The following is a 21,751-nucleotide window of genomic DNA, read 5'->3' on the forward strand; positions in this document are numbered from 1 at the left end:
AAACATGCCGGTCCTGTATTCCTTTCAACTGCCACTTGAAAGCCTCCCACATGTCAGATGTTGATTTGCCCTCAAACATCCGCCCCCAATCTATGTTCTTCAGTTCCCGCCTAATATTGTTATAATTAGCCTTCCCCCAATTTAGCACATTCATCCTCGGACCACTCTTATCCTTGTCCACCAGTACTTTAAAACTTACTGAATTGTGGTCACTGTTACCGAAATGCTCCCCTACTGAAACATCTACCATCTGGCCGGGCTCATTCCCCAATACCAGGTCCAGTACCGCCCCTTCCCTAGTTGGACTGTCTACATATTGTTTTAAGAAGCCCTCCTGGATGCTCCTTACAAACTCCGCCCCGTCTAAGCCCCTGGCACTAAGTGAGTCCCAGTCAATATTGGGGAAGTTGAAGTCTCCCATCACCACAACCCTGTTGTTTTTATTCCAAAATCTGTCTACCTATCTGCTCCTCTATCTCCCGCTGGCTGTTGGGAGGCCTGTAGTATACCCCCAACATTGTGACTGCACCCTTCTTATTCCTGATCTCTACCCATATAGCCTCACTGCCCTCTGAGGTGTCCTCTCGCAGTATAGCTGTGATATTCTCCCGAACAAGTAGCGCAACTCCGCCTCCCCTTTTACATCCCCCTCTATCCCGCCTGAAACATCTAAATCCTGGAACGTTTAGCTGCCAATCCTGCCCTTCCCTCAACCAGGTCTCTGTAATGGCAACAACATCATAGTTCCAAGTAGTAATCCAAGCTCTAAGTTCATCTGCCTTACCCGTAATGCTCCTTGCATTAAAACATATGCACTTCAGGCCACCAGACCCGCTGTGTTCAGCAACTTCTCCCCGTCTGCTCTGCCTCAGAGCCACACTGTCCCTATTCCCTAGTTCTCCCTCAATGCTCTCACCTTCTGACCTATTGCTCCCGTGCCCACCCCCCTGCCATACTAGTTTAAACCCTCCCATGTGACACTAGCAAACCTCGTGGCCAGGATATTTATGCCTCTCCGGTTTAGATGCAACCCGTCCATCTTATACAGGTCACACCTGCCCCGGAAGAGCTCCCAGTGGTCCAGATAACGGAAACCCTCCCTCCTACACCAGCTGTTTAGCCACGTGTTTATCTGCTCTATCTTCCTATTTCTAGCCTCACTGGCACGTGGCACAGGGAGTAATCCCGAGATTACAACCCTCGAGGTCCTGTCTTTTAACTTTCTGCCTAGCTCCCGGAACTCCTGCTGCAGGACCTCATGCCCCTTCCTGCCTATGTCGTTAGTACCAATATGTACAACGACCTCTGCCTGTTTGCCCTCCCCCTTCAGGATTCCCTCTACCCGTTCGGAGACATCCTGGACCCTGGCACCAGGGAGGCAACATACCATCCTGGAGTCTCTTTCACGTCCACAGAAGCGCCTATCTGTGCCCCTGACTATAGAGTCCCCTATTACTATTACTCTTCTGCGCTTTGACCCTCCCTTCTGAACATCAGAGCCAGCCGTGGTGCCACTGCTCTGGCTGCTGCTGTTTTCCCCTGATAGGCTATCCCCCCCGACAGTATCCAAAGGGGTATATCTGTTCGAGAGGGGGACAACCACAGGGGATTCCTGCACTGACTGCCTGCCCTTTCTGGTGGTCACCCATTTCTCTGCCTGCATCTTGGGTGTGACCACATTTACATAACTGACCCAGGAGTACAAGTGTGTTGCTCAAGAAACAAGGGAAGGTGAAAACTGCCCATGACTGGCATGAAGGTAATGAATTATCTACCTGAGCATCGGACAAAATGTTTGAGTACAACACCTAACTGATGGCACATAAAATGCACCAGAAATCATCAGCGGACGCCCAAAACCAAGAACGTACAAAGTACGAACAGCAAATGTCACAACAGTGCGATTAAAGAAATGCCAAATCAGAACAGTACCACAACCAGAAACACCGAGCAGTCCTATTGTGATTAGAACACAGTCTGAGATACAACACAAACAAAGCATCCATTATTAGCATTCTGGAAAGGTATGTAGAACAAATATTCCCTCTTGTGGGCAAATCTAGAATGAGAGGTCATGGATATAGTTTGAGAGGCTTAGATTTAGAACTGAGATGAGGAGGAACTACTTCGCGCAGAGGGTGGTGAATTTGTGGAGCTCACTGCCACACAGTATGGTGGAGTCATAGAATCTACAGTACAGAAAGAGGCCATTCGGCCCATCGAGTCCGCACCAGCTCTTGGAAAGAGCACCCCACTCAAGCCCACGCCTCCACCCCATCCCCGTAACCCAGTAACCCCACCTAACCTAAGGGCAATTTAGCATGGCCAATCCACCTAACCTGCACATCTTTGGAATGTGGAAGGAAACCGGAGAGCACCCAGAGGAAACCCACGCAGACACGGAGAGAATGTGAAGACTCCGCAGACAGTGACCCAAGCCAGGAATCGAACATGGGACCCTGGGGCTGTGAAGGAACTGTGCTAACCTCTGTGCTAACGTGCCAAACCAGTCTGAGTCATTAAATGAGTCTGAGTCATTAAATGGTTTCAAGAAAGAGCACGGTAGCGCAGTGGGTAGCACTGTTGCTTCACAGCGGCAGGGTCCAAGGTTCGATTCCCAGCTTGGGTCGCTGTCTGTACGGAGTCTGCATGTTCTCCCCGTGTCTGTGTGGGTTTCCTCCGGGTCCTCCAGTTTCCTCCCACAAGTACTGAAAGACGTGCTGTTAGGTAATTTGGACATTCAGAATTCTCCCTCTGTGTACCCGGAATGTGGCGACTATGGGCTTTTCACAGTAACTTCATTGCAGTGTTAATGTAAGCCTTCTTGTGACAATAAAGGTTATTATAATTCTAGATATATTTCTGATTTTAAAAAACGGGTTAAAGGGATATGGGTAACAGGTGGGAAGGTGGAATTGAGACCAAGAGGAGACAGCCATGATCGGATTGAATGGTGGAGCAGGATGGAAGGGATGAATTACCTATTTCTGCTCCTAATTCCTGTGCACAGCAGCCTTCAAAAAACATCACCATAACTAAAAGCTACATGGATAAACAAACCACTGCTACGTTTCATACATGTAAATTTATTGCTAAAGTACATTCAGACACATTATTTTCTTTTGGTTTCATATAAAGAACAAAGAAAAGTACAGCACAGGAACAGGCCCTTCGGCCCTCCAAGCCTGCGCCGACCAAACAGTTTGCTCTTTTAGTTAGAAAATGTTTAGTGAGAATAAAGGGATGTTGTGACATGACGTGAATGTACCTTCAAGGAATGTATCATAAACCACTGCCAATCATTACATACCTTGACATGATGTGACATTTTAGTCCCATGACTTGCAGTCAGTCTGCAAGCAGCAGGTAAAGATCTCAGGTGTACTATACTTAGCCTCCCAGTGAATGCTTTCTGTATCAAGTCTTAACTTAATGAAGCACCGACTAATCTTAACTGATGACAGACTGTGTTCTAATCACAATAGGACTGCTCGGTGTTTCTGGTTGTGGTACTGCAGTGGATTTGTTTAAGAGTCACACATTCATGACATATGGAAAAACATTTCAGCACATCGTCCAATTGGACAATTTAACGTTTTATGGTCTTTCTCTGTCCAGCTAGAATAAGAGGAACAGGTTGGGTACGTTTGTAAAAAGTTGATACAATGAATTCCTGATACAGAAAACAGTAGCTACAGTTCCAAAGGAATTCCCAACATTCTGCTCATAGAGTTTTACATGTCTCAAAAGTGCATCATTAAGTGAAATTAACTTTAATTCTAGAAACAGATTACATCAAGAGTAGCTTGGATGTGTTATATGTATGAATAAAATAATGGGGTAAACACTTGACAGGCCTTTTCAATAAAACTATAAGAGATTAAGGGAATTTATTTCGCGCTTTATAAAGAGAATCGGATATATACTCAAAAAGGAGATATTTTTCGGGCTATGAGGAAAGAACAGGGGAGTGGAACTGAATGGGCCGATCTTTCAAAGAGCCAGCATTGCAAGGAGGCCCAAATGGCAGCCTTCAGTATGATATGATTATATGACAGAAGGGTGACATTTTCCCAAAATTTGGCTAAGTGTCAGTTTTGGCACGAAAACTGGTGCAAATCCAGTCAGCTCCGGCGGCCCAAAACGGAGCACAATTTCTAAGCATTTGTGAAAAAAGATTTCCTGACATGAAAGGCCTGTGGCACAAACTATCTGATTCGCCCACGCCGGGCATCACCTAAGCAGGTCAATCAAGTGGGCCCTGCATTTAAATGGCTCTGCAGCAGTTGTTCAGTCAAGCCAGGAGATTGGCAGCCAAGATCCACGATTCACCGAGGGGGCCCTCGCATGAATGTTGTTCGCCCTGAGTTTGAGAAGGGAAACAATCCACCCTCAGACTGGCAGGAGACTCTCCAGCAAGGTTACCCTGCCTGAGAGACAGTGGCGGCACTGGGGAGTTCCAGCAGCCTCCACAAGAAGATGCGGGCGGGAGAAATGATGGAATAAAATTGAATGACCTACCCTGGTCTGCCAGGGCAAGTGCTTCTTGTCTCCCCTCCCCATGTCATTTGGACCTCACTTGGCAAGGCCCCACCACCTGACCTTCCCACTTCCTTATATTCCCTGGTGCTCCAGTCCTCACACTTCATCACTGCACACATACTGTGCCCACTAATGCCAGGTCTCATCGCCATCTCACCTGGCAGGCAGCTTGCTAACATCATCCCCATTTGTCTCCCTGCAGGAAAAGCTTGTTCACAACCAGCACAAGTGAGCAAAGACAGGAGGTGGAGGAGTCCCAAAGCCTTCTCTCGCAGGATATTGTGCCGGCAATGCGAGGCCCCCAGGCCAAAACTGCAAGGGTGGAAAGCCTGGGACTCAAAATGAGATCCACGGCGGGAGATGTCCGCGGCTTGGCTCAGTCCCTGAGCACTGTGGCTGAAGGCTTCAACTGCATGATGCAGACACTGGTGGGCATCCACGAGTGCCTGCCGAAGAACAGCACGGCTTCGGCTTCTCGCTCCCAGTTGCCCCTCTATCTCATGGAGTGACCCACGGGTCCACGAGAACCCGGAGCGAGGAGCATCCATTGGTGCACAGCTTCCGCCCAGGAGACCCTGGGATTATGCAGCCAATCTGACTCCCCCCTTCCAGAGACCGGCGCACTTCAAGCCAAGCAGGCCAGGGCTCCCTAGATCTCGGCTATCCAGAGGAACATGCCGAGGGCATCTCAGGCATCAGGGTGTGGAAGACAGTAGGCCGCCTCCAGCTCAGATATGCATTCTGGAGACACACCTTGACATAGTGGGAGGGTACAAAAAGTTAAGGGATTGTAGGTACACAGCTTGGGCACAGGTGACGTTAGGCTTTAGTAGGTCAGGGTAACTGTCAGTTATGCATATTTGAACTGTCACTGCATGAAATACTATTGCTGCTCACCACTTTAACGCCTCAGTGTTATAACCTGCTTGCTTACCACTGGCTGGGGACTAATGGCAATCCCACAATCCGTAGGGAGTATGAGCTTCCCCAATGAGAAATCATTAGCAGAGTCCCTGCATAAATAGAGCTGGCCAGCTAGAGAGGAGTGAGCAGCAAGGGAGTACCGCTGCTGTTGTACATATATGTAATTGTAATTAAAGTTGTTTCTTTCTATTCTACAAACTCGTGCTGGATTCTTCGTGGCCCTTACAAAACTCAGAAACTAATGTTTCTTCATTATGGCATGGCGTTTCTCACCATTAGGACAGTTGTTCTCACTGGGCGCCCTCTGAACAATGAGGGTTTCTCATTGTGACTGTTTCATTTGCCGTAACATGACTCAGACATGATGCAGAGTACCCTAAACCCTGGTTCCTATTCCCCCTTTCTCTAGAGCATAAGGACATAAGAATGTACCGTTCAACCTCACTCAGACATGAGCCGGGGAGTCAAGTACTGTCATCAGACAGACAGTAGTTTCTCTGAGGAAAATGACAGACTTCTCCTCACTGCAAGTCATCATCACCCTCCTGCATTGACTGGGCAGCAGCCATTCCAGCACTCCCCATCCCCAGCTCCTTGATTGCTAAGTGCTCGGCCATCTTCATATCCTGATCACAGAGCAGTGTCGACATCCTGGGAAGCCACCCTGTTGTTCAACAAACTAGTAATCCTCCATGAACCGGGAGGCAATGAGGGCATCTCTAGCTCTCTTGCCCATGCACACCCTCACCTGGCATCAATCCTTAGCCTCCTTAGCTCTTCCTTGGTGCCCTCCTGCACATTTCCCCCGACCAAAGATATGGGCCAATCATCCAAGTCACCATCTGGCAGCTCTTCATCCCGTTGCAGAACTACATTGTGGAGGGCTCAGCTTGACAAGAATATGGGAGATTCTCTGGCGGACCCCACCAGACCTGTCTAGCCAGTGGTCACACACCCACAGCTCTGTCGCCCTCCCATCGCCAGAACAGGGCTGCCCCTTGCATTTGCCCTTGCCCACTGAGACTTGCACCTGGCTTTCAGTCTGGGTGTCCACTCCCTCAAACACAAGACCAATGGGGATTCTTTGAGGAGAGAGATGTGCTCGGTCCCCGTGATTGGCAGTGGACATATGGACGGTGGGTCTGCCTTTGATTGGGAAGGAGAGGCTGAGGGCCTGAGGGATCCTCACATACAAGTGTTGGGGAGCCTGGGGAGATGCCACCTCCTTGCCATTTATTCCCAACCAACCAAGCTGACAGCCCTGATACCTGAAGCTGAATCCCTACCTTGTCTCTGAAACTGTGGGGAGCTAATGGTTAACTCATTAGGGCCAATATGTCTCCCTGCAAGAGGCTCAAAAAACAAACTGGGCTCAATCGGTGTCTCTTTCAGGGAGTTCCAGTGTTCATAGACACCCTGCTTAATCAGGCTGGATTATACAGAGAGCTCATAGGTGTTAACCCTCCATACTTGGGCCTACTGGATTGACAATCCGAGTGGGCACCGTGTTGGACTATCTTTTGAAGCCTGATCCACCCTGCCAATATGGGCCAGCTGTATGGCATGGATGACGTCCAAGCCCCACTCCATTTGCCTCACACCGCCCAGGGAGTCAGACAGCCTCGGCCCATCACTGAGAGCAACACTCACAAAACACAAAGGGCAGACTCACACAGCACAGAGAGCAGACTCACACAGCACAGAGAGCAGACTCGCACAGCACAGAGAGCAGAGTCACACAGCACAGTCAGCAGACTCACACAGCACAGAGAGCAGACTCACACAGCACAGACAGCAGACTCAAACATCACAGAGAGCAGACTCACACAGCACAGAGAGCAGACTCACACAGCACAGAGAGCAGACTCACACAGCACAGAGAGCAGACTCACACAGCACAGAGAGCAGACTCACACAGCACAGAGAGCAGACTCAAACATCACAGAGAGCAGATTCACACAGCACAGAGAGCAGACTCACACAGCACAGAGAGCAGACTCACACAGCACAGACAGCAGACTCAAACATCACAGAGAGCAGATTCACACAGCACTGACAGCAGATTCACACAGCACTGACAGCAGATTCACACAGCACAGAGAGCAGACTCACTGTGGTAGTCACCACTGTTGTATTATATTGTATATACTGCACTGCATACGAGGGTATTACGTTAAGGCCCCTGTACTACAGGTACGGGGGTAGATCCCTGCCTGCTGGCTCCGCCCAGTAGGTGGAGTATAAATGTGTGCGCTCTCCGAACTGCAGCCATCTCGGCAGCAGCTGTAGGAGGCCACACATCTCTGTGTAATAAAGCCTCAATTACTCTCTCCTCTCGTCACGTCGTAATTGATAGTGCATCAATTTATTACACATAGATTTTACAAAGATGGATCTCCACACCAAGCCGGATCGCCTGCAGCTGCATCCTCAAGCAGACAACGCCAAAAAGGACTTCGCACATTGGCTAGCTTGCTTTGAAGCATACATCGGATCTGCAACAGACCCAATCTCAGAAGCACAGAAGCTCCAGATTCTGTACATTCTGTCCAGATTCTGCTCCGATGTCTTTCCCCTCATCCGGGACGCACCAACCTACACAGAGGCCATGGCGCTACTGGAGGAGAACTACGCTCAGCAGACCAACAGGATCTACGCCAGGCACCTCCTGTCCACATGGCACCAATTTCCCGGTGAGTCTGTGGACGATTTCTGGCGTGCCCTGCTCGCCCTGGTGAGAGACTGTGATTGCCAGGCCGTTTCGGCCCCTGAACATTCTAACCTGCGAATGAGAGGCGCATTCGTTACGGGCATAGTGTCGGCCTACATCCGCCAGCGCCTCTGAGAAGGGGCCAAGCTTGTCCTCGTGGAGACCAAGAAACTAGCGCTCTCACTCACAGACACCTCACGCAACGTACAGGCGTATGCCCCCGACCGCACGGCCCACCCCTCCTGGGCATCATGGACTCTGCCAGCGGCCACCCCATCGTGGACCGCATCAGCAACCACCCCCAGCCAACCCCACGCCTGCGCCGCACGGCAGCCAACCAACCCTGGGGAACCCACGTGCTACTTCTGCGGACAGACAAAACACCCCCGGCAGCGCTGCCCGGCACGGAGCCCGCTCTGCAAGCCCTGCAGCAAGAAAGGACATTTTGCTGCAGTGTGCCAGGCCCGCTCAATCGCCGCTATTGTCCTTGCACCCCCCACGTGCAGCTAGTGGGCGCCGCCATCTTCCTCGCCTCAGACCACGTGCGGCCCATGGGCGCCGCCATCTTGCTCCCCTCACAACATGTGTGGCCCGTGGGCACCGCCATCTTGCTTGCCTCACAACCAATGGGAGGCACCATCTTGCCTGCCCCAGGACACGTACAACCCGTGGGCACCGCCATCTTCCCCGCCTCAGGAGCCCTGCCCGTCGGGCACCTCGTCGGGCCGCTCATCGCTGAAACAGCCAACGACCAGCCGCGTCTCGCCTCCGTCACGATCGACCAGTCCCAACCGCACAACCTCGTGATCGCGTCGACAAAGGTGAAGGTCGACGGGCATGAGATATCCTGCCTTCTGGACTCCGGGAGCACTGAGAGCTTCATCCACCCCGATACGGTAAGGCGCTGCTCCCTCGCAGTACACCCCATTAACCAAAGAATCTCCCTGGCCTACGGATCCCACTCTGTGATGATCCGAGGGTACTGCATCACCACCCTCACCATAAATGGATAAAGAACTGGCTGGGCAACAAGAGACAGAGAGTAATGGTGGAAGGGAGTGTCTCAAAATGGAGAAAGGTGACTAGTGGTGTTCCACAGGGATCCGTGCTCAGACCACTGTTGTTTGTGATATACATAAATGATCTGGACGAAGGTATAGGTGGTCTGATTAGCAAGTTTGCAGATGATACTAAGATTGATGGAGTTGCAGATAGCGAGGAGGACTGTCAGAGAATACAGCAAAATATAGATAGATTGGAGAGTTGGGCAGAGAAATGGCAGATGGAGTTCAATCCAGGCAAATGCGAGGTGATGCATTTTGGAAGATCTAATTCAAGAGCGGACTATACGGTCAATGGAAGAGTCCTGAGGAAAATTGATGTACAGAGAGATCTGGGAGTTCAGGTCCATTGTACCCTGAAGGTGGCAACGCAGGTCGATCGAGTAATCAAGAAGGCATACAGCATGCTTGCCTTCATCGGACGGGGTATTGAGTACAAGAGTCGGCAGGTCATGTTACAGTTGTATAGGACTTTGGTTAGGCCACATTTAGAATACTGCGTACAGTTCTGGTCGCCACATTTCCAGAAGGATGTGGATGCTTTAGAAAGGGTGCAGAGGAGGTTCACCAGGATGCTGCCTGGTATGGAGGGTGCTAGCTACGAAGAAAGATTGAGTAGATTAGGATTGTTTTCGTTGGAAAGACGGAGGTTGAAGGGGGACCTGATTGAGGTCTACAAAATTATGAGCGGTATGGACAGGGTGGATGGCAACAAGCTTTTTCCATGAGTGGGGGTGTCAATTACAAGGGGGTCACGATTTCAAGGCGAGAGGGGGAAAGTTTAAGGGAGATGTGCGTGGAAAGTTTTTTACGCGGAGGGTGGTGGGTGCCTGGAACGCTTTGCCAGCGGAGGTGGTAGAGGCGGGCACGATAGCATCATTTAAGATGCATCTAGACAGATATATGAACAGGCGGGGAACAGAGGAAAGTAGATCCTTGGAAAATAGAAGACAGGTTGAGATGAAGGATCTGGATCGGCGCAGGCTGGGAGGGCCGAAGGGCCTGTTCCTGTGCTGTAATTTTCTTTGTCTTTGATTTTTGTTCTATCCAGGGCGTAGAATTCAGCGGCTTCCTGCTCTACATCCTCCACAACCTCTGCGCTGCCTTGCTACTCGGCCTGGACTTCCAGTGCAACCTCCAGAGCCTAACCCTGAAATTCGACGGGCCCCTACTACCCCTTACTGTATGCGGTCTCACGACACTAAAGGTCGACCCACCTTCTCTGTTTGCAAACCTCACCCCGGATTGCAAACCCGTCGCCACCAGGCGCAGACGGTACAGCCCCAAGGACAGGACCTTCATCAGGTCTGAGGTCCAGCGGCTGCTGCGGGAAGGCATTATCGAGGCCAGCAACAGCCCCTGGGGAGCCCAAGTGGTAGTGGTGAAAACCGGGGAGAAAAACAGGATGGTCGTTGACTACAGTCAGACCATCAATCGGAACACGCAGCTCGACGCGTACCCCCTCCCACGCATGTCTGATATGGTCAATCAGATTGCACAGCACCGGGTCTTCTCGACAGTGGACCTGAAATCTGCCTACCACCAGCTCCCCACCCGCAAGGCAGACCGCCCGTACACGACGTTTGAAGCGGACGGCCGCCTTTACCATTTCCTTAGGGTTCCCTTCGGCGTCGCTAACGGGGTCTCAGTCTTCCAACGGGAGATGGACCGAATGGTTGACCGGTACGGACTGTGGGACACTTTCCCGTACCTGGATAACGTCACCATCTGCGGCCACGACTAGCAGGACCACGACGCTAACCTTTCCAAATTTCTCCACACCGCCAAGCTCCTCAACCTAATCTACAACAAGGAAAAGTGTGTGTTCAGCACGAACCGATTAGCCATCCTCGGCTATGTGGTTCAGAACGGAGTGCTCGGGCCCGACCCCGATCGCATGCGCCCCCTCATGGATCTCCCCCTTCCCCACTGCCCCAAGGCCCTCAAACGATGCCTGGGGTTCTTTTCGTACTACGCCCTGTGGATCCCTAACTATGCGGACAAGACCCACCCACTCATCCACTCCACCGGTTTCCCACTGACGGCCGAGGCTCACCAAGCCTTCAACCGTATCAAGGCCGACATCGCCAAGGCCGCGATGCACACAGACGACGAGACGCTCCCCTTCCAAGTTGAGAGCGATGCATCAGACGTCGCTCTGGCCGCCACCCTCAACCAGGCAGGCAGGCCCGTGGCATTCTTTTCCCTCACCCTCCATAACTCCGAAATTTGGCACTCCTCCGTCGAAAAGGAGGCCCAAGCTATCGTTGAAGCTGTGCGGCATTACCTGGCCGGCAGGAGATTCACTCTCCTCACAGACCAACAGTCGGTTGCCTTCATATTTAACAACACACAGCGGAGTAAGATCAAAAATGATAAGATCTTGCGGTGGAGGATCGAGATCTCCACCTTTAATTACGAGATTTTGCATCGCCCCGGTAAGCTCAACAAGCCCCCCCCCCCGATGCCCTGTCCCGAGGTACATATGCCAGTGCACAAGCAGACCGACTCCAGACCCTGCACGACGATCTCTGTCACTCAGGGGTCACCCGCTTTTATAACTTCATTAAGGCCCGCAATCTGCCCTACTCCATCGAGGAAGACAGGGCTGTCACCAGAGACTGCCAGATCTGCGCGGAGTGTAAACCGCACTTCTACCGGCCAGACCGTGCGCGCCTGGTGAAGGTCTCCCACCCCTTTGAACGCCTCAGCGTGGACTTCAAAGGGCCCCTCCACTCCACCGACCGCAACACGTATTTTCTCAATGTGGTCGACGAATATTCCAGATTCCCCTTCACCATCCCATGCCCGACATGACATCTGCCACCGTCATCAAAGCCCTCAACACCCATCTCAGTTCTGGTCGGTTTCCCCGCCTACGTCAACAGCGACCAGGGATCCTCATTTATGAGCGATGAGCTGCGCCAGTACCTGCTCAACAAGGGTATCGCCTCGAGCAGGACGACCAGCTACAACCCCTGGGGAAACGGGCAGGTGGAGCGGGAGAATGGGACGATCTGTAAGGCCGTCCAGCTGGCCCTATGATCCAGGAATCTCCCGGCCTCCCGCTGGCAGGAGGTCCTCCCCAACGCACTTCACTCCATTCGGTCGCTCCTGTGCACTGGGACTAACGAATCCCCCCTGAACGTCTCTTTGCCTTCCCCAGGAAGTCCACCTCCGGGGTTTCGCTCCCAACGTGGCTGGCAGCTCCAGGACCCATTCTCCTCTGCAAGCACGTGCGGCAACACAAGGCGGACCCGTTGGTTGAGAGGGTACAGCTACTCCATGCAAACCCACAGTATGCCTACGTAGCGTACCCCGACGGCCACCAAGACACAGTCTCCCTCAGGGACCTGGCACCAGCTGGGTCCCCACACACAACCCCCCCTCTGCCCCGGTGCCTCCCATCTCCCCCCGCTCCAGGATGATCCGTCCTCCCCTTGGTCCCACCCGGGGATGAAGAGGATGTCGACACGCTCCCGGAGTCACTGACGACCGAGCCGACGCCTGACTCGCCACCAGCACTGAGGCGCTCTCAACGGCGGATCAAGGCGCCCAATCATCTAAATTTGTAACCTTCTCTGAAATTTTAATGACAACCTGTATGTAACTAGTTTTCCAACCCCGCTGGACTCATTTTTAACAGGGGGTGAATGTGGTAGTCACCACTGTTGTATTATATTGTATATACTGCACTGCATACAAGGGTATTACGGTAAGGCCCCTGTACAGGTACAGGGGTGGATCTCTGCCTGATGGCTCTGCCCAGTAGGTGGAGTATAAATGTGTGTGCTCTCCGAACTGCAGCCATTTCGGCAGCAGCCATAGGAGGCCACACATCTCTGTGTAATAAAGCCTCGATTACTCTCTACTCTCATCTCGTCATAGTTGATAGTGCATCACTCACATAGCAAAGAGAGCAGAGACACATAGCACAGAGAGAAGATTCACACAACAGAGAGCAGACTCACACAGCACAGAGAGCGGACTCTGATGCACGATCAATTGCACAAAGACAAGAGTTGAATACAACTGAGGCCTTATTACACAGAGATGTGTGGCCTCCTACAGCAGCAGACGAAATGGCTGCTGTATGGTGAGCACACATATTTATACTCTGCCTACTGAGCGGAGCCAGCAGGCAGGGACTACCCCCGTACCTGTAGTAAGGACCTTACCACACATCTAATATATACAACAGTGGTGATTACCACATTCACCCCCTGTTAAAATTGAGTCCAGCAGCGGTGGCGGAGAACTATATACAGAACAAGTTTTAATATAGAGAGGCAAAAAAACGTTTGGACTCCAGTACATGGCGCTTTAAAAGTCCCGAAACAATTACAGGTTTAGCCGGTCTGGGGCCTTGATCTGACGTTGAGAGCGATGCAGTGGTGGCGGCGATTCCGGTGCCGGTCTGGTCCTCGGTAACATGGGGAGCGTGCCAAAATCCTCCTCATCCTCGGGCGTGGGCAGGGGGAGGACTGATGGTCCCGGGAGGGGGTTGCTTCTGGGTGCGCCGAGGGAGGGGAGGGTGGCGCCGGGCCGGAGGGTTGTGTGTGGGGAACCTGCTGGTGCCAGGTTTCTGAGGGAGACAGTATCCTGGCGGCCGTCGGGGTACACTACGTAGGCATACTGGGGGTTAGCGTGGAATAACTGCACCCTTTCAAACAACGGGTCCGCCTTGTGGAGTCGTACGTGCTTACGGAGGAGTACGGGTCCTGGAGCTGCGAGCCAAGTCAGGGGCGACACCCTGGAGGTGGACGTCCTGGGGAAGGCGAAGAGACGTTCATGGGGTGTGTCGTTAGTCGCAGTGCAAAGGAGTGACCGAATGGAGTCCAATGCATCGGGGAGGACCTCCTGCCAGCGGGAGGCCGGGAGATTTCTGGACCGTAAGGCCAGCTGGACGGCCCTTAGGAAAATTGGAGGTCCATTTTCTGAAAACTTTAGTGGAATAAATTGATGCACGATCAATTGCACAAAGATGAGAGTTGAATACAGCTGAGGCTTTATTACACTAAGGTGTGCGCCTTCCGACAGCAGCTGGCGAAATGGCTGCTGTATGGGGAGCACACATATTTATACACCGCCTACTGCGCGGAGCTAGCAGGCAGGGACTACCCCCGTACCTGTAGTACAGGACCTTACCACACATCTCCTAATATATACAACAGTGGTGATTGCCACAGACACAAACAGCACAGAGAGCAGACTCACACAGCACAGAGAGCAGACTCACACAGCACAGAGAGCAGAATCACACAGCTCAGAGAGCAGACTCACATAGCACAGAGGGCAGACTCACACAGCACAGAAGGCAGACTCACACAGCAGAGAGCAGACACCCACAGCACAGAGTGCAGACTCAAACATCACAGAGAGCAGATTCACACAGCACAGAGAGCAGAATCACACAGCACAGAGAGCAGAATCACACAGCACAGAGAGCAGAATCACACAGCACAGAGAGCAGAATCACACAGCACAGAGAGCAGACTCACACAGCACAAAGAGCAGACTCACACAGCACAGAAGAGCAGACACACAGCACAGAGAGCAGAATCACACAGCACAGAGAGCAGACTCACATAGCACAGAGAGCTGACTCACACAGCACAGAGAGCAGACTCACACAGCACAGAGAGCAGAATCACACAGCACAGAGAGCAGACTCACACAGCACAGAGAGCAGACTCACACAGCACAGAGAGCAGACTCACACAGCACAGAGAGCAGACTCACACAGCACAGAAAGCAGACTCACACAGCACAGAGAGCAGACTCATACAGCAAAAAGAGCAGACTCACACAGCACAGAGAGCAGAGTCACACAGCACAGAGAGCAGACTCACACAGCACAGAGAGCAGACTCACACAGCACAGAGAGCAGACTCACACAGCACAGAGAGCAGACTCACACAGCACAGAGAGCAGACTCACACAGCACAGAGAGCAGACTCACACAGCACAGAGAGCAGACTCACACAGCACAAAGAGCAGACTCACACAGCACATAGAGCAGACTCACACAGCACAGAGAGCAGACTCACACAGCACAGAGAGCAGACTCACACAGCACAGAGAGCAGACTCACACAGCACAGAGAGCAGACTCACACAGCACAGAGAGCAGACTCACACAGCACAGAGAGCAGAGTCACACAGCACAGAGAGCAGAGTCACACAGCACAGAGAGCAGACTCACCAGCACAGAGAGCAGACTCACACAGCACAGAGAGCAGGCTCACACAGCACAGAGAGCAGACTCACACAGCACAGACAGCAGACTCACACAGCACAGAGAGCAGACTCACACAGCACAGAGAGCAGAATCACACAGCACAGAGAGCAGACTCACATAGCACAGAGAGCAGACTCACACAGCACAGAGAGCAGAATCACACAGCACAGAGAGCAGACTCACATAGCACAGAGAGCAGACTCACACAGCACAGAGAGCAGAATCACACAGCACAGAGAGCAGAATCACACAGCACAGAGAGCAGACTCAAACAGCACAGAGAGCAGACTCACACAGCACAGAAAGCAGACTCACACAGCACAGAGAGCAGACTCATACAGCAAAAAGAGCAGACTCACACAGCACAGAGAGCAGAGTCACACAGCACAGAGAGCAGACTCACACAGCACAGAGAGCAGACTCACACAGCACAGAGAGCAGACCCACACAGCACAGAGAGCAGACTCACACAGCACAGAGAGCAGACTCACACAGCACAGAGAGCAGACTCACACAGCACAGAGAGCAGACTCACACAGCACAAAGAGCAGACTCACACAGCACAGAGAGCAGACTCACACAGCACAGAGAGCAGACTCACACAGCACAGAGAGCAGACTCACACAGCACAGAGAGCAGACTCACACAGCACAGAGAGCAGACTCACACAGCACAGAGAGCAGACTCACACAGCACAGAGAGCAGACTCACACAGCACAGAGAGCAGAGTCACACAGCACAGAGAGCAGACTCACCAGCACAGAGAGCAGACTCACACAGCACAGAGAGCAGGCTCACACAGCACAGAGAGCAGACTCACACAGCACAGACAGCAGACTCACACAGCACAGAGAGCAGACTCACACAGCACAGAGAGCAGAATCACACAGCACAGAGAGCTGACTCACATAGCACAGAGAGCAGACTCACACAGCACAGAGAGCAGAATCACACAGCACAGAGAGCAGACTCACATAGCACAGAGAGCAGACTCACACAGCACAGAGAGCAGAATCACACAGCACAGAGAGCAGACTCACACAGCACAGAGAGCAGAATCACACAGTACAGAGAGCAGACTCACACAGCACAGAGAGCAGACTCACACAGCACAGAGAGCAGGCTCACACAGCACAGAGAGCAGACTCACACAGCACAGAGAGCAGACACACACAGCACAGAGTGTGGACTCACACAGCACAGAGAGCAGACTCACACAGCACAGAGAGCAGACTCACACAGCACAGAGAGCAGACTCACACAGCACAGAAGAGCAGACTCACACAGCACAGAAGAGCAGACACACAGCACAGAGAGCAGACTCACACAGCACAGAGAGCAGACTCACACAGCACAGAGAGCAGACTCACACAGCACAGAGAGCAGACTCACACAGCACAGAGAGCAGACTCACACAGCACAGAGAGCAGAATCACACAGCACAGAGAGCAGACTCACACAGCACAGAGAGCAGACACACACAGCACAGAGTGTGGACTCACACAGCACAGAGAGCAGACTCACACAGCACAGAGAGCAGACTCACACAGCACAGAGAGCAGACTCACACAGCACAGAAGAGCAGACTCACACAGCACAGAAGAGCAGACACACAGCACAGAGAGCAGACTCACACAACACAGAGAGCAGACTCACACAGCACAGAGAGCAGACTCACACAGCACAGAGAGCAGACTCACACAGCACAGAAAGCAGACTCACACAGCACAGAGAGCAGACTCATACAGCAAAAAGAGCAGACTCACACAGCACAGAGAGCAGAGTCACACAGCACAGAGAGCAGACTCACACAGCACAGAAAGCAGACTCACACAGCACAGAGAGCAGACTCACACAGCACAGAGAGCAGACTCACACAGCACAGAGAGCAGACTCACACAGCACAGAGAGCAGACTCACACAGCACAGAGAGCAGACTCACACAGCACAAAGAGCAGACTCACACAGCACAGAGAGCAGACTCACACAGCACAGAGAGCAGACTCACACAGCACAGAGAGCAGACTCACACAGCACAGAGAGCAGACTCACACAGCACAGAGAGCAGACTCGCACAGCACAGAGAGCAGACTCACACAGCACAGAGAGCAGACTCACACAGCACAGAGAGCAGAGTCACACAGCACAGAGAGCAGACTCACCAGCACAGAGAGCAGACTCACACAGCACAGAGAGCAGGCTCACACAGCACAGAGAGCAGACTCACACAGCACAGACAGCAGACTCACACAGCACAGAGAGCAGACTCACACAGCACAGAGAGCAGAATCACACAGCACAGAGAGCAGACTCACATAGCACAGAGAGCAGACTCACACAGCACAGAGAGCAGAATCACACAGCACAGAGAGCAGACTCACATAGCACAGAGAGCAGACTCACACAGCACAGAGAGCAGAATCACACAGCACAGAGAGCAGACTCACACAGCACAGAGAGCAGAATCACACAGTACAGAGAGCAGACTCACACAGCACAGAGAGCAGACTCACACAGCACAGAGAGCAGGCTCACACAGCACAGAGAGCAGACTCACACAGCACAGAGAGCAGACACACACAGCACAGAGTGTGGACTCACACAGCACAGAGAGCAGACTCACACAGCACAGAGAGCAGACTCACACAGCACAGAGAGCAGACTCACACAGCACAGAAGAGCAGACTCACACAGCACAGAAGAGCAGACACACAGCACAGAGAGCAGACTCACACAGCACAGAGAGCAGACTCACACAGCACAGAGAGCAGACTCACACAGCACAGAGAGCAGACTCACACAGCACAGAGAGCAGACACACACAGCACAGAGTGTGGACTCACACAGCACAGAGAGCAGACTCACACAGCACAGAGAGCAGACTCACACAGCACAGAGAGCAGACTCACACAGCACAGAAGAGCAGACTCACACAGCACAGAAGAGCAGACACACAGCACAGAGAGCAGACTCACACAGCACAGAGAGCAGACTCACACAGCACAGAGAGCAGAATCACACAGCACAGAGAGCAGACTCACACAGCACAGAGAGCAGACTCACACAGCACAGAGAGCAGAGTCACACAGCACAGAGAGCAGACTCCCACAGTACAGAGAGCAGACACACACAGCACAGAGAGCAGACTCACATAGCACAGAGAGCAGACTCACACAGCACAGAGAGCAGACTCACAGAGCACAGAGTGTGGACTCACATAGCACAGAGAGCAGACTCACACAGCACAGAGAGCAGACTCCCACAGCACAGAGAGCAGACTCACACAGCACAGAGAGCAGACACACACAGCACAGAGAGCAGACTCACACAGCACAGAGAGCAGACTCACACAGCACAGAGAGCAGACACATACAGCACAGAGAGCAGACACACACAGCACAGAGAGCGGACTCACACAGCACAGAGTGTGGACTCACACAGCACAGAGAGCAGACTCACACAGCACAGAGAGCAGACTCACACAGCACAGAGAGCAGACTCACACAGCACAGAGAGCAGACTTACACAGCACAGAGAGCAGACTCACACAGCACAGAGAGCAGACTCACACAGCACAGAGAGCAGACTCACACAGCACAGAGAGCAGACTCACACAGCACAGAGAGCAGACTCACACAGCACAGAGAGCAGACACACACAGCACAGAGAGCAGACTCACACAGCACAGAGAGCAGACTCACACAGCACAGAGAGCAGACTCACACAGCACAGAGAGCAGACTTACACAGCACAGAGAGCAGACTCACACAGCACAGAGAGCAGACTCACACAGCACAGAGAGCAGACTCACACAGCACAGAGAGCAGACTCACACAGCACAGAGAGCAGACTCACACAGCACAGAGAGCAGACTCACACAGCACAGAGAGCAGACACACACAGCACAGAGAGCAGAATCACACAGCACAGAGAGCAGAATCACACAGCACAGAGAGCAGACACACACAGCACAGAGAGCAGACTCACACAGCACAGAGAGCAGACTCACACAGCACAGAGTGTGGACTCACACAGCACAGAGAGCAGACTTACACAGCACAGAGAGCAGACTCACACAGCACAGAGAGCAGACTCACACAGCACAGAGAGCAGACTCACACAGCACAGAGAGCAGACTCACACAGCACAGAGAGCAGACTCACACAGCACAGAGAGCAGACACACACAGCACAGAGAGCAGAATCACACAGCACAGAGAGCAGAATCACACAGCACAGAGAGCAGACACACACAGCACAGAGAGCAGACTCACACAGCACAGAGAGCAGACTCACACAGCACAGAGAGCAGACTCACACAGCACAGAGTGTGGACTCACACAGCACAGAGAGCAGACTCACACAGCACAGAGAGCAGACTCACACAGCACAGAGTGTGGACTCACACAGCACAGAGAGCAGACTCACACAGCACAGAGAGCAGAATCACACAGCACAGAAAGCAGACTCACACAGCACAGAGAGCAGACTCCCACAGCACAGAGAGCAGACTCACACAGCACAGAGAGCAGAGTCACACAACACAAAGAGCAGACTCACACAGCACTGAGAGCAGACTCACACAGCACAGAGAGCAGACTCACACAGCACAGAGAGCAGACTCACACAGCACAGAGTGTGGACTCACACAGCACAGAGAGCAGACTCACACAGCACAGAGAGCAGAATCACACAGCACAGAAAGCAGACTCACACAGCACAGAGAGCAGACTCCCACAGCACAAAGAGCAGACTCACACAGCACAGAGAGCAGAGTCACACAACACAAAGAGCAGACTCACACAGCACTGAGAGCAGACTCACACAGCACAGAGAGCAGACTCACACAGCACAGAGAGCAGACTCACACAGCACAGAGTGTGGACTCACACAGCACAGAGAGCGGACTTACACAGCACAGAGAGCAGACTCACACAGCACAGAGAGCAGACTCACACAGCACAGAGAGCAGACTCACACAGCACAGAGAGCAGACTCACACAGCACAGAGATCAGACACACACAGCACAGAGAGCAGAATCACACAGCACAGAGAGCAGAATCACACAGCACAGAGAGCAGACTCACACAGCACAGAGTGTGGACTCACACAGCACAGAGAGCAGACTCACACAGCACAGAGAGCAGACTCACACAGCACAGAGAGCAGACTCACACAGCACAGAGAGCAGAATCACACAGCACAGAGAGCAGACTCACACAGCACAGAGTGTGGACTCACACAGCACAGAGAGCAGACTCACACAGCACAGAGAGCAGAATCACACAGCACAGAAAGCAGACTCACACAGCACAGAGAGCAGACTCCCACAGCACAGAGAGCAGACTCACACAGCACAGAGAGCAGAGTCACACAACACAAAGAGCAGACTCACACAACACTGAGAGCAGACTCACACAGCACAGAGAGCAGACTCACACAGCACAGAGAGCAGACTCACACAGCACAGAGTGTGGTAACAACCACTGTTAACACACTACGCGTATTATGGTACTGCCACTGTACTACAGTTAACTCAGTAAATCCCAGCCTGCTGGCTCATCCCAGTAGGCAGGGTATAAATGTGTGTGCCCTCCTGCGCTGCTTCCATTCTGGGTCCAGCTGCAGGAGGCTCAACATCTAGTGCAATTAAGGCTCAATAGTTTCACCATTTTCGTCTCATGGTCATTGATGGTACATCAATTTATGGCACAAGATTTTTAGAGATGAACGTCTTAATCAAGCCTGATCATCTGCAGCTGAACCCTCACGCAGCCGACGCCACAGCCACCTTTGAGCACTGGCTAGCCTGCTTTGAAGGATACCTCGGAGCAGCCACTGAAGCACTCTCAAACCCGCAGAATCTCCAGATCCTCTACTCACGGGTGAGCCCACAAGTTTTTCCACTCATCCGGGATGCTCCCACCTACACAGAAGCAATGGGCGCTACTAAAAGGACAATACATCAAGACTGTGAATCAGATGTTCGCCAGGCACCTCCTGGCCACGAGACGGCAACTCCCGCGGTAGTCTCAGGATGATTTCTTGAGGGCTCTCCGGATACTCGGTAGGAACTGTAATTGCCAGGCAGTGTCGGCAGTCCAATTCCCGCGATGGGCCGAAGTCCCACCCGTTCTATGCAGGTCCCACCGGTGTAAATTGGAGTTGGTCCCTTACTGGGGTCCTGGGGGGTTTGGGGGGGGGGGGGCAGGGTGATCTGGCCCCGGGGGGTGCCCCAACGGTGGCCTGGCCCGCGATCGGGGCCCACCAATCC

General features: G+C 52.5%; 1 protein-coding gene across 1 annotated transcript in view; it reads right to left on the reverse strand.

Moving 5' to 3' along the window:
- ryr2a (ryanodine receptor 2a (cardiac)) overlaps positions 1 to 21,751 on the reverse strand; it is a 1,117,859-nt gene that overhangs the window by 276,184 nt on the left and 819,924 nt on the right. The window lies entirely within an intron of this gene.

This window comes from Scyliorhinus torazame, chromosome 1, assembly GCF_047496885.1.
Source record: "Scyliorhinus torazame isolate Kashiwa2021f chromosome 1, sScyTor2.1, whole genome shotgun sequence".
In the NCBI taxonomy this organism is placed as follows: Eukaryota; Metazoa; Chordata; class Chondrichthyes; order Carcharhiniformes; family Scyliorhinidae; genus Scyliorhinus; species Scyliorhinus torazame.